At 50.7% G+C, this 14,346-nt stretch overlaps 1 long non-coding RNA gene across 1 annotated transcript in view; it reads right to left on the reverse strand.

Moving 5' to 3' along the window:
- LOC140416993 (uncharacterized) overlaps positions 1-14,346 on the reverse strand; it is a 38,957-nt gene that overhangs the window by 16,125 nt on the left and 8,486 nt on the right. The window lies entirely within an intron of this gene.

The following is a 14,346-nucleotide window of genomic DNA, read 5'->3' on the forward strand; positions in this document are numbered from 1 at the left end:
TTTCGTATATCTCTTGGTAAATATATGTTCAATTGAACAGTAGAAAGACCCCAAACTGAATTAGATGATTTAGTCCTTGCACAACCAAATGCTTGTCAGTGCTACTCGCTTGGGTAGAGGGGCTGAGACATTACCAGTACTTCTGAAACTGAGAATGTCCAGTCCCTGTTTGATCTTGACTTATGGTGCGCTCCCTTCAGATTACACTACAAAACTATCAGGGGCGGCATGGTGGTGCAGTGGTTACTGCTGCCAACAGTGCTGAGGACCCGGGTTTGATTCTGGGTCACTGTCCATGTGGAGTTGGCACCCACTCCTGTATGCAGTAGCATCCCTTGCTCAATTTGCCTATTGTACTTTTAACTCCGCCCCAGATACTTGGGATTGCAGAGAGTGATAATTTAGATAAATAAGTATGGGTGGATTTGGGAAGGAATAAAAATGTTGGGCAGGAAGAGGTGGATGAATTAGACATCTTTAGCCTCACAGTCTAGTTCACTGTTCCAACATGTTAAGTCATGCCTACTTTGGCATCCTTCCCGTGCCTTTAGGAGTGGAGGAAAGAAATATGTATGTTTATTTAAAAGACCTTGTGCCCACAATTCTGGGATATATATGAAATAAGCCCTTCACAATCTGATCAATATAGCTTGGTATTTGAATTATTCGGCCTATTTTTCAAAGTCCTATGAAGTATATGTGATTTTAATGTTTTTTTTCTCCATAGTGCTGACTCAAGGTGGCAAGGAGTGCTTTTCTAGTTGTCTTTTGTTTGATAAAGACTACTTCCATGACCCCATGAGCACCTATTAATATACTTCATTTCTAGAGCTGGTTGTTTACTCTGCTTCGAGCATTCAAAACCAGTGATTGTCAAAAGACTCGAGGATAGATGCTAAAGATGTGTCCTCCCCTCTGTCCATCACTTGGCCTGAGGTCATCTTTCAGTTTGCCTCTGGCTGGCTACCATTTTCTGTTTTGAAAAATATTTTGAGGCATTTATATATTAACGTAACAAACAATCACAGAACAAAGCAAACCAACAAGATCAACACTTCTGGACTCGGGACCACTTTCACGACCTCTGATAGTCGGCAAATTCTGCCAGATTCTCCCAGGCTTTGGACATGCCCAAAACATGTGGACATGATTCGCAGGCCCACCCGCACACCGCCCACACCCATCTTCCACCCCTTCAAAAAAAACCTGCTCGTCTTGGCCACAGTCATATATGCCCTTAAATGGGATAAGGTTAAGCCTAATGCACAACGAGAATGCATTCACGCTCCTCCCACTTACGCTTCACTACTCCAATCGGGGCTTCCTCCCAATCCATCAGCTCCTTGTAAATTTCTGACACTTCCCTCCCCTACCCCTTTTCTTGACACCACCTTTTCCTGGAGCGGCAGGTGAGGAAAGGATAGTACCTGCTTCCGGACAATGTACCTCACCTGCCATTACCCAAACCCATTCCCGGCGGGCAACTCAAATTCTTCCTCCAAGCTCAGAAAGCCCTCAACGTATAGATCCCCAGACTGCTCAATCCCTGCCCTTTGCCGCCCCCCCCCCCCCCCCCCCCCCCGGGCATCTTCACCAATTGCACCCATCCAGCCAACGACCGTTGAGTACATCCCACCTCCTAAAATCCTCCCATCTGTTCCACCAACAAACCAAATTCAGCTTCTACAGCTGCTCCCACCTCTGCGCCACCTGAATACCCAGATACCGAAAGTTTCCCCCCACCACCCTATAAACGGCAATGCCCCCAGCCTCAGACACTTGTATAGATAAGAGGGTACACAAGGTGCCACAAAACTCCGCAGAGCACCATTCTCCTTGGCTACTATCTTTGTTTTACATCAGCCCCAACTGCTTGGGACTGTTTTGATTTTCCAGAGAGAAGAGAAAGTCTTCTGCCAGATGTACCTTTTAAGCAAGAATGTTGAAGCTTGCAAGAGGGGAATATTTGTTAAGGGAATTAAAAGAACATGAATACATACATGTTTCTAATAAGTGAGTTTAAATGTTGAGCTTAGCAGGAATTGACATGTAAACATTTGCCCTGTTCACAAAGTGAGAGCTGGGGCTCAAACCAGTTTGGCTAACTGAAGATAACTGTGTTTGCAAATATATATTAATTATACACTTCCATGATCTGCCAAGGATGATGGCCTTCATTCTTTAAATCTGTTTCATGGTTTAGGTTCAGTGTATAACTGCACCATGTGGTATGATACTGAGCAAAAGGTTTTCTTGGAAATAATCCCTGACTCTGTTGAGTTGTCTATTAAATGGGCAAAATGAGTAATATTGCCCTTGGTGTCCCAGCTTCAGGGGACAAACCTCTGACTGTTATGTACTGAGTACTGCTGTTTGCCAGGGAAAAGGAATTTTAAAAATATATATTTTATCGAGGCATTTATATATTTACACATCTAACACCACCACAAAACAAAACAAGCCAACATGGCTGCAAATAACCAAATCAACTAAATAACTAACACCCCTCATCCCGCTCCCCTACCTCCTAATTTCACAGCCCCCTGCCCCCCCCCCCCCACTCCACTGCTTACATCTTAACTGTTCTCAAACAAGTCGATAAATGGCTGCTATTGTGGGCAAATCCCTTCACAGACCCCCTCAAGGTGAACTTAATCTTTTACAGCCAAAGAAACTCACAATATTTTACGGTTTTGGACATCAGTAACGGAGTCTGGTCCATTCCATTGGCAAAAGCGTGCCAGTACAAATTTGCCTTCACTTTCAAAGGTTAGCAGTACATGTGGACATGCCTTCCACAAGGATTCCATAACTCCCCCTCCATTTTCCAGCGACAGCTGGCCAATTTTTATCAAAGTTTTCTCGCCCCGAATGTCTGGTCCAGTATGTGGACAACCTATTACTGCAGACAGACACCAAGGCAGAGCACATCACGCTTCTGTCCGAACTAGAACTCCTACAGCGAATTGGATGTAAAGTGAATCCCAAGAAGGCCCAAATTTTGGAAAACAAAGTGGTATATTTGGGAACGAATTGACTCGATTGTCAAATTGCCCCTTCCCCAGAATGTTTCCGCCCTCCGGTCGTTTTTAGGACTGGTTGGCTACTGCCGAAAGCATATTGACGGTTTCGCCACAGAAGCAGCACCCCTCTCGGAATTCCTGAAGAAAGGAGCCCCTTGGGAATGGCTTCCGCAGCACACGGATGCTGTAGATGTTTTAAAACGCGCACTCATTGCAGCTCCCGCACGACAGGTTCCAGACCCTCTTTCCCACTATGCTATAGAGATAGCTAGCACAGACCGTACCCTTTCGGCCGTGGTCCTCCAGGAACGGCACAAACGGTTAAGACCTGTGGCTTACGCCTCCAGAGTTTTAGATCCTGTGGAGCAGGGATTTTCGGCTTGTGAAAGGCACCTGCTCGCAGTTTTCTGGGCAGTTCAATACTTTTCATATATCACCGGACTAAACCCCATCACAATCCTCATGGAACACACCCCCACCCAACTTTTACTAGACGGACGACTTAAGGACGGTACAGTAAGCCAGATCAGAGCAGCCAGATGGACCCTTCTTTTGCAGGGACGGGACATCACTGTTAAAAGTACCAAGACCCACACTTTCCTAGCCGACAACCTTCAGTACCCAGGCACCCCCCACGAATGTGAAATTATCTCACCGCACCACAACACAGGCCCCTTTATCGTGAACCCCCCTCCAAAAATATAGGTAGTTCACCCCAGAGCCCCCAGCACACAGACACGTGCGCACCCTTGAGAATATATGTGGATGGTTCTTCCACGATATTAAACGGGAAGCGCATTACAGGATGCGGCATCTATGTTGGGGACGCGCCCTAGAAGAAATCTTGTTAAAACGGCCAGGACACTTAGGCACGCAGGCGGCAGAACTAGCAGCCATTGCATACATTGTGGATCACCCAGATTCCTTCCCCAGCCCAACAGACATATACTCGGACAGCCTCTATGTCTGGAACAGCCTCACAGAATTCCTACCCCTGTGGAAAGCAAGAGGATTTATTTCTGTGGACGGAAGACCCCTCCCTTCAGCCCCATTGCTCCAGCACATTTTGGACAAAGCACAGGACAGGATATTTGGAATTATTAGAGTACGAAGTCACCACCGTTCCTCCCCACCTGGAAATGTAAAAGCCGACGCACTGGCTAAAGCAGGTTCCGGACATGGATATTTTTGGAACCCCCCCCCCCCCCGAAATCGCCCCAGTGAATGCAGTTCAGGTCTCACAGACAAATATCGCAGATTTAGTGCAGGCCCAGAAACAAGATAGTAATCTCAGGGAGATTTTAAAAGGAAAATTTCCAGCCTCATACGATAGGTTTAAAAATGCACTGACCACACATGACGTGTGGCCCTAAAAGACACCCTTTATGTGGTTCCTGAACAGGAATCAGCTCATTTGTTTGTTCCATGATAGCCATGGGCATCAGGGAATTGACCCCACTACAGCCCACCTCAGGCAGCTCTGTTAGTGGCCGAATTTAAAGGAAGACGTCACGCACTCCTGATCACATTCCTTAACAAACCTCAGCAAAGACCACCGCCCTACGATGACGACCCCGACTCCATCCCCACAGAATTAGACACAACTATTTGGCACCATGACAATTCTAACAGGCTCGTCCGAAACGACGAGATGGACCCCAAGTCACACCATGCAGCTTTAGCAACCCTCATCCATTCAAGAGTATGGCACCTGGGAGAAGATGATGACATTGAGTCTGACTCCCAAAACGAGAACCCCTTTGCGACCCTGTTCGCAACTGATAACTGAGGTGTCCAGATGATGTTTTAAACGGAACCGCTTGGGAGAAACGGTGTCCTTTCTGATGGAACCTGCACCATGTTTGTTGAATGTTTGTTCGTTAGTGTTATCGTTAAGTGTTGTGTGTAAACTCGAAAGTTTTCACGGCCCCACGTCACCACTCCTTGAACGCCCCCCGGCTGTTAATGGAACAAGTTTGTCCCAGACAATAGTTCAGAGGAACTAGTCTGTCGACTGAACCCGACTCATAACTGCTCTCCTAATTCGAGAGGCAGCCCCCACGACGACCACATTCTTACCCGTTCTTGCCGGTTGCTCAGGCAGTGGAGAAACGGCATTGGTCTCCGCCCTGCCTGAGGACCCCCCTCTGGTCAGCTACGCTCGGGTAGAGCACATACGGTATTGATCACCGTCCTACCCGGGGATTCCATTCAAATCTTACCCGCCGTGGCCCATACGCACCCCATTTTGGCTCGTTATGTTCAAAATTCTTTTGTTTGGTTTTGGCAACCTATGGTTGCTTCCCTATGCTATTTACATCCTCAAACACTGGGATGGTAAATCACACAGGCTGCGAGACGGCTCGCAGTAAGGCAGTATTTTCTTAGATGTCTAGTCCAAATATTCGTTTTTTTTTAAAATGAGGGAGTCACACATGGTGACCAATTATAAAGGGAAATTGGCACTAAAAGACAGATATACTAACGTACAAGATATTAAACAAGATAGTAACAGAAACTACGCTTGATCCACAGAACTCCAGAAGCTCCAGAAAGAGAGAAGAGACGAAAAGGAAGAGAGAAGAGAAGAAAGAAGAGAACAATGAAGACACCATACGTGTTTTTCGTTATCATTATGATTTGTATTTGGTTACGCGCGAACGCGAACCTCCTGACCCCAACCCCACCCGTCAATGATTCACTTCCCCATAGCACCCACAGCCCAGTGACAAGTAACAACACACCATCACGGTGTGATAGGTTTATAAAGTGGTACTCCCTTTCATACGTAATTGAATCCCTTTTAGCATTGGCGATATTCTGCAGCATCGTGCAGACTATCTGCATGAGAAAATGGCGAAGGAGAGCCTATCGCTCTCGCACCCCGGTGCCTATTTTCAGTTTTCACCAGGCCCCCGAACCCCTTGATCTACAATAAAGGGCATTCATTTTGCGTCATTTGTAAATAAAGAAAGATGTCTCATTTGCAAATGAAAGATTGTACAACCCTGTGCTTGACCGCCAAGCCAGAGGAAAATGTGAATGCTGCCATTATTTTTGTATTGTTAGGAAGTTAGTATGATTGGATGTTTAAGTGAGTGTAGTTTATGGAAGATAGTTAGAGGTACCGTTTTTTATGTGGTAGTGCATGTCCCTGTTGTGACATAGCGCCACTTATAATTGTCAGTTAAAATTTTTGTGCATAGTTATGGTCAGTGTAGAGGCCATGGAAGAGTGCTCGCTGGGTCAGGGAGTGAAGACGACGCAGTTATGTGCTCCTTCACGCTTCGCGTTAGGGATCACAAGGAGGGTGTGTAGCCACCTGGGTTGGCCACTTCCAGACTTAAAATGGAGATCCGCTAAGAATGCAGGGAAATTCAGTCAGGCGCAGGAAAGACAAGCAGGTGCAAAGTTTCCTGTGTATCAGAACTTGCAGGAACCAGACAGCACTGAAACTAACAACCATCTACATATTAATGAGCGATCCCCGGGAACAATTGGAAACATTTAAGGTAAACAAGGCCAAGCCAGACTCCTCGGCGCCAGCAGGAGCCAAGACAAAGGAAGGCCAACGGACACTTAGGAACCACCCAGCGATCAAGGAACAGCTCCAGTATTGGAGAAATCGATCCAAGTGATCAGAACTCAGTCCAATCACTTGGAACCAGGTACAGGGTCTGCCCAAAAGGGTGCGAAGCCCCTGGGGACTATAAAATAGAGTCCCTAAGTTCAATTCATCCTTCTTGGCAGGGTCTCTCAGCAGCTCGAATCAACCCTTGACCGTGACCTGCCTAGTCGCTGCATCAACCAAGTAAGTCTCCAATCAACGCACGCTACGAGATAGGCGCTCCTGGCTACCAGACTATACCAGCTTTGAAGCCTGCAGAACTCAGAATCGAACAAAAGGCCATTTGTTCCCCTGACATGGTGGGCCAGTTCCAAAGCTAAGTATAGGCCTTTTAGTGTTCGAGATAGTCTAGTAAGTAGAATTTATACATGAGTAGTGAGTGACTGTATAATAAATGTGTTTTGATTTGAAACTTACTAACTGGTGTATTGAGTTATTGATCAGCACTTGAACTTGAACCTCGTAGTGGTAGCATAAAGATACCTGGCGACTCTAGAGCAAAGGTTATAAAACAGAGCGAATTAAGTAAAGACGCAACGAGCGACATTATTAACCGCCATATTTATAGCCACCAAAAGTTATTAACAATGCCCAGAACATGTGGACATGGTTCGCTGGTCCGCCCGCACATTTTGCACACCTGTCTTCCACCCCAAAGAATCTGCTCATTCGGGCCACTGTCATGTGAGCCCGGTGAACGACCTTAAATTGTATCAGGCTGAGGCTGGCACATGTTGCGGATGCGTTGACTCTATTCAACACGTCCGCCCATAGACCATCCTCTATCTCTACTCTCAGCTCCCCCTCCCACTTGCGCTTCAGCTCCTCGGTCTGCGTCTCCTCTGACCCCATAAATTCCTTGTAAATGACCAAGACGCTCCCTTCTCCTACCCACCCTCTGGAAACTACCCTGTCCTGAATCCCCCTGAGCGGTAGGAGCAGGAAGGTTGACACCTGTTTACTTAGGAAGTCCCGCACCTGCAGATACCTGAATTTGTTTCCTCTTGCCAACCCAAACTTCTCCTCCAGCGCCCTCATACTCGGAAAGCTCCCCTCTATAAACATATCCCCCATCCTCTCAATCCCTGCTCTCCGCCATATCCGGAATCCCCCCATCCATAATTCCCGGGGCAAACCGGGGATTATTACAGATTGGGGATCAGCCCGATGCTCCCTCTGTTCCCACATGTCTCCTCCATTGCCCCCAGACTCTCAGGGCTGCCACCACCACGGGGCTGGTGGAGTACCGTGCCGGCAGGAATGGCAGAGGCGCAGTTACAACGCCCCCAAATTGGTGCTCTTGCATGAAGCCGCCTCCAGACCTCCCATGCCAACACCTCCCCCACCACCCACTTCCTGATCATGGCTATATTCGCCGCCCAGTAATAGTTACTAAAATTTGGCAGTGCCAGCCTGCCCTCTCCCAGGCTCCGCTCAAGCATTACCTTCCTTACCCACGGGGTCTTGCCCGTCCAAACAAAGCCAGAGATCACTTTGTTGATCCGTTTAAAAAAGGACCGCGGAATAAAGATGGGGAGACATTGAAACACGAACAGGAATCTCGGGAGGACCGTCATCTTCACCGTCTGCACCCTCCCAACTAATGAAAATGGGAGCGCGTCCCATCTCCGAAAATCGTCCTTCATTTGGTCTACTAGCCGGGCCAGATTTAATTTATGCAGCCGGTCCCATTCCCGCGCCACTTGAATGCCTAGGTACCTAAAGCTTCCCCCAACTAATCTAAACCGCAGCTCCCCCAATCGCCTCTCCTGTCCCCTCGCCTGGACCGCAAACATCTCACTTGCCCCCGAAAAATCCCGGAATTCCCTAAGGATCCTCATTACCTCCGACATTCCCCCCACGGGGTCCGCCACATATAGCAGCAAGTCGTCCGCATAAAGCGACACCTTATGCTCCTCCCTACCCTGCACCAACCCCCTCCAGTTCCTCGATGCCCTCAGTGCCATAGCCAGAGGTTCAATCGCCAGTGCAAAGAGCAGGGGGAACAGGGGACACCCCTGCCTCGTCCCTCGGTGCAACCAAAAGTACTCGGACCTCCTCCTGTTCATGGCCACACTTGCCATCGGGACCTCGTACAACAACCTAACCCACCTGACAAACCCCTCCCCAAACCCAAACCTCTTTCAGCACCTCGCACAGGTACCCCCACTCTACCCTATCGAAGGCTTTCTCAGCGTCCATCGCCACCACTATCTCCGCCTCCCCCTCCCTCGCCGGCCTCAGGATAACGTTCAAAAGCCTCCGCACATTCGCGTTCAACTGCCTCCCCTTCACAAACACCGTCTGATCTTCGTGGATGATCTGCGGCACACAATCCTCAAGGCTAAGACCTTCGCCAGCACCTTGGCATCTACATTTAGCAACAAAATCGGTCTGTAAGACCCACACTGCAGGGGATCCTTGTCCCGCTTCAGGATCAAGGACATCAGTGCCCGGGACACCGTCGGGGTTTGCCCCCCCCCCTCCCTTGCCTCATTGAAGGTCCTAACTAGCAACGGGCCCAACAGGTCCATATATTTTTTTATAGAACCCGACCGGGAAACTGTCCGGCCCCGGTGCCTTCCCCGCCTGCATGCTTCCTATCCCTTTGGTCAGCTCCTCCAGTCCAATCGGGGCCCCCAATCCCGCCACCAGTCCCTCCTCCACCTTCGGAAACCTCAATTTGTCCAGGAAGCGGCCCATCCCTCCCTCCTCCCATGGGGGCTCGGATCGGTACAATTCCTCATAAAAGTCCCTGAAGACCCCATTGATGGCAACCCCACTCCGCACCACACTCCCTCCCATGTCCTTAACTCCCCCGATCTCCCTAGCTGCGTCCCACTTCCGAAGCTGATGCACCAGCATCCGGCTTGCCTTTTCCCCATACTCGTAAATCGCCCCCTGGGCCTTCCTCCACTGCACCTCCGCCTTCCTGGTGGTCACCAGGTCAAATTCGGCGTGGAGGCTGCGCCTCTTCCTCAACAATCCTTCCTCGGGCACCTCTGCATGCCTCCTGTCTACCCTCACCATCTCCCCCACCAGCCTCTCCCTCTCCCCCATTCCCTCCTCTCCTTGTGGGCCCTAATGGAGATCAGCTCTCCCCTAACCACCGCCTTCAGCGCCTCCCATACCATCGCCACTCGGACCTCCCAGTTATCGTTGGCCTCCAGGTACCTCTCTATACTTCCTCGGACCTGCTCGCTCACCTCCTCGTCCGCCAACAGCCCCACCTCCAAGCGCCACAACGGGCGCTGGTCCCTCTCCTCCCCCAGCTCTAAGTCCACCCAATGCGGGGCGTGGTCCGAAATGGCTATCGCCGAATACTCGGTATCCTCTACTCTCGCTATCAGCGCCCTGCTCAAAATAAAAAAGTCGATTCGGGAATAAGCCTTATGGACATGTGAGAAGAATGAAAATTCCCTAGCCCCCGGCCTTGCAAATCTCCAAGGGTCCACCCCTCCCACCTGGTCCATAAAACCCCTCAGCACTCTAGCCGCTGCTGGCTTCCTACCCGTCCTAGACCTGAAGGGATCCAGTGCCGGATCCAGCACCGTGTTAATGTCTCCCCCCATGATCAGGCCCCCCACTTCCAAGTCTGGGATCCGACCCAACATACGCTGCATAAAATTCGCATCGTCCCAATTCGGGGCATACACATTGACCAGTACCACCCTCTCTTACCTGCAACTTACCACTTACCATTACTTACCTACCGCCATTGTCTGCCACAATGTTCGACGCCTTCTTTCCCACCAAGATCGCCACCCCTTAATTTTTGGCATCCAGCCCCGAATGAAACACCTTACCTACTCACCCTTTCTTCAATCTTACCTGGTCTGCCTTCAGGTGTGTCTCCTGGAGCATAACCACATCCGCCTTCAGCCCCTTCAGGTGCGCGAACACAAGGGCCCGCTTAACCGGCCCATTCAGTCCCCTTACATTCCAGGTTATCAGCCCGCCCCCCTCCGACTAGCCATTACCCCTCCTCGGCCAGGCACGCGCCCGCACCCCACGCCTGGCCCGTTCCCCACAGCGGCATACCCCCGTCTCGACCCCCCCACTCGCTCCAGCTCCCCCTTGACCATAGCAGCAGCAACTCGCCCCCCCCCCCCCCCGGGCTAGGACCCATCCTAGCTGATTTACTCCCCCCATTGCACTTCAGCAAGTCAGCTGACTCCTGCTGACCCCAGCCACTCCTGCCTCTCCTTCAACTCCTCCCATTGTGTGACACACCCTCCTCTTCCGTTCCCAATCCACAGGCTCTGCGCCTCCCCCCCTAAGTGCGGGAAACAACCCTCGCTTCCCCGCCCCCTCCAGTCTTCAGCGCGGGAAATAGCCCGCGCTTTCCACCTACCCGGCCCCGCCACCTCTGACGCAGCTCGTTTAACAGGCCCAGTCCCCTCACCCCCGACTCGGGCCTTGCCCTCCCCCGCGGGGCCCCATCTCACCGCCGGCCATCCACCCCTGTTCCGTTTCCTTACCCCCCTCCAAGAGCCCCCCGACCAACCCAACCAGAACAGTGCCCAACCCACCCTAACCACCCTCACCGACCAGAAAGAGATAAACACAAAGAAAAAGAAACCAAGAACAAGGCCCCCCCCCCCCCCAAATGTAACATATCAACCGCAGTCCCCAAACGCTCATCCCGACCCTCAAACTGTGCCCAACGTCTCGGCCTGAACAAAGGCCCACACCTCCTCCGGAGACTCAAAATAATGGTGCCGGTCCTTGTAGGTGACCCACAGTCGCACCGGCTGCAACATGCCAAACTTCACCCCCTTCCTGTGCAGCACCGCCTTCGCTCGATTGTACCCGGCCCTCCTCTTCGCCACCTCCGCACTCCAGTCCTGGTATATTCGAACCTCCGCGTTCTCCCACCTGCTGCTCCTCTCCTTCTTGGCCCACCTGAGCACGCACTCACGATCAGCGAACCGATGAAACCGCACCAGCACCGCCCACGAAGGCTCATTAGCCTTGGGCCTCCTCGCCAGCACTCTATGGGCCCCTTCCAGCTCCAGGGGCACCTGGAAGGAACCCGCTCCCATCAGCGAGTTCAACATGGTGACCACATAGGCCCCCACGTCTGGTCCCTCCAGGAGGCCCAGAATCTGCAGATTCTTCCGCCTCGACCGATTCTCCATCTCCTCGAACCGCTCCTGCCATTTCTTGTGGAGCGCCTTGTGCGCCTCCACCTTTACCGCCAGGCCTAAGATCTCATCCTCGTTGTCGATCTTTTTTTTTTAATATATAAATATTTTATTGAAAATTTTTGGTCAACCAACACAGTACATTGTGCATCCTTTACACAATATTATAACAACACAAATAACAATGACCTATTTTATAAACAGAAAATGAATAAATAATAAATAACAAAAATGAAAACTAACCCTAATTGGCAACTGCCTTATCACAAGTAACACTCTCCAAAAATATAATTTAACAGTCCAATATATAATTATCTGTCGCAACGACCTATACATATTATACAGTATATGTTAACAACCCTGAGAGTCCTTCTGGTTCCTCCTCCGCCCCCCCCCCCCCACCCCCCGATCCTGGGCTGCTGCTGCTGCCTTCTTTTTTCCATTCCATCTATCTTTCTGCAAGGTATTCGACGAGCGGTTGCCACCGCCTGGTGAACCCTTGAGCCGACCCCCTTAGAACGAACTTAATCCGCTCTAGCTTTATAAACCCTGCCATGTCATTTATCCAGGTCTCCACCCCCGGGGGCTTGGCTTCTTTCCACATTAACAATATCCTGCGCCGGGCTACTAGGGACGCAAAGGCCAAAACATCGGCCTCTCTCGCCTCCTGCACTCCCGGCTCTTGTGCAACCCCAAATATAGCCAACCCCCAGCTTGGTTCGACCCGGACCCCTACTACTTTTGAAAGCACCTTTGTCACCCCCATCCAAAACCCCTGTAGTGCCGGGCATGACCAAAACATATGGGTATGATTCGCTGGGCTTCTCGAGCACCTCACACACCTATCCTCCACCCCAAAAAATTTACTGAGCCGTGCTCCAGTCATATGCGCCCTGTGTAATACCTTAAACTGAATCAGGCTTAGCCTGGCACACGAGGACGACGAGTTTACCCTGCTTAGGGCATCTGCCCACAGCCCCTCCTCGATCTCCTCCCCCAGCTCTTCTTCCCATTTCCCTTTTAGTTCATCTACCATAGTCTCCCCTTCGTCCCTCATTTCCCTATATATATCTGACACCTTACCATCCCCCACCCATGTCTTTGAGATCACTCTGTCCTGCACCTCTTGTGTCGGGAGCTGCGGGAATTCCCTCACCTGTTGTCTCGCAAAAGCCCTCAGTTGCATATACCTGAATGCATTCCCTTGGGGCAACCCATATTTCTCGGTCAGCGCTCCCAGACTCGCGAACTTCCCATCCACAAACAGATCTTTCAGTTGCATTATTCCTGCTCTTTGCCACATTCCATATCCCCCATCCATTCCCCCCCCGGGGCAAACCTATGGTTGTTTCTTATCGGGGACCCCCCCCCCCCCCCCCAAGGCTCCAGTCTTTCCCCTATGCCGTCTCCACTGTCCCCAAATCTTCAGTGTAGCCACCACCACCGGGCTTGTGGTGTAGTTCCTCGGTGAGAACGGCAATGGGGCTGTCACCATAGCCTCTAGGCTAGTCCCCCTACAGGACGCCCTCTCTAATCTCTTCCACGCCGCTCCCTCCTCTTCTCCCATCCACTTACTCACCATTGAAATATTAGCGGCCCAATAATACTCACTTAGGCTCGGTAGTGCCAGCCCCCCCCCATCCCTGCTACGCTGTAAGAATCCCTTCCTCACTCTCGGGGTCTTCCCGGCCCACACAAAACCCATGATGCTCTTTTCAATCCTATTAAAAAAAGCCTTCGTGATCACCACCGGGAGGCACTGAAACACAAAGAGGAATCTCGGGAGGACCACCATCTTAACCACCTGCACCCTCCCTGCCAGTGACAGGGATACCATATCCCATCTCTTAAAATCCTCCTCCATTTGTTCCACCAACCGCGTTAAATTTAACCTATGTAATGTGCCCCAATTCTTGGCTATCTGGAACCCCAGGTAACGAAAGTCCCCTGTTACCTTCCTCAACGGTAGGTCCTCTATTTCTCTACTCTGCTCCCCTGGATGCACCACAAACAACTCACTTTTCCCCATGTTCAATTTATACCCTGAAAATCCCCAAACTCCCCAAGTATCCGCATTATTTCTGGCATCCCCTCCGCCGGGTCTGCCACGTATAGTAGCAAATCGTCCGCATACAAAGATACCCGGTGTTCTTCTCCTCCTCTAAGTACTCCCCTCCACTTCTTGGAACCCCTCAACGCTATCGCCAGGGGCTCAATCGCCAGTGCAAACAATAATGGGGACAGAGGGCATCCCTGCCTTGTCCCTCTATGGAGCCGAAAATATGCAGATCCCCGTCCATTCGTGACCACGCTCGCCATCGGGGCCCTATACAACAGCTGCACCCATCTAACATACCCCTCTCCAAAACCAAATCTCCTCAACACCTCCCACAAATAATCCCACTCCACTCTATCAAATGCTTTCTTGGCATCCATCGCCACTACTATCTCCGTTTCCCCCTCTGGTGGGGCCATCATCATTACCCCTAACAGCCTCCGTATATTCGTGTTCAGCTGTCACCCCTTCACAAACCCAGTTTGGTCCTCG

This window comes from Scyliorhinus torazame, chromosome 1 (genome assembly GCF_047496885.1).
Source record: "Scyliorhinus torazame isolate Kashiwa2021f chromosome 1, sScyTor2.1, whole genome shotgun sequence".
NCBI classification, from domain to species: domain Eukaryota; kingdom Metazoa; phylum Chordata; class Chondrichthyes; order Carcharhiniformes; family Scyliorhinidae; genus Scyliorhinus; species Scyliorhinus torazame.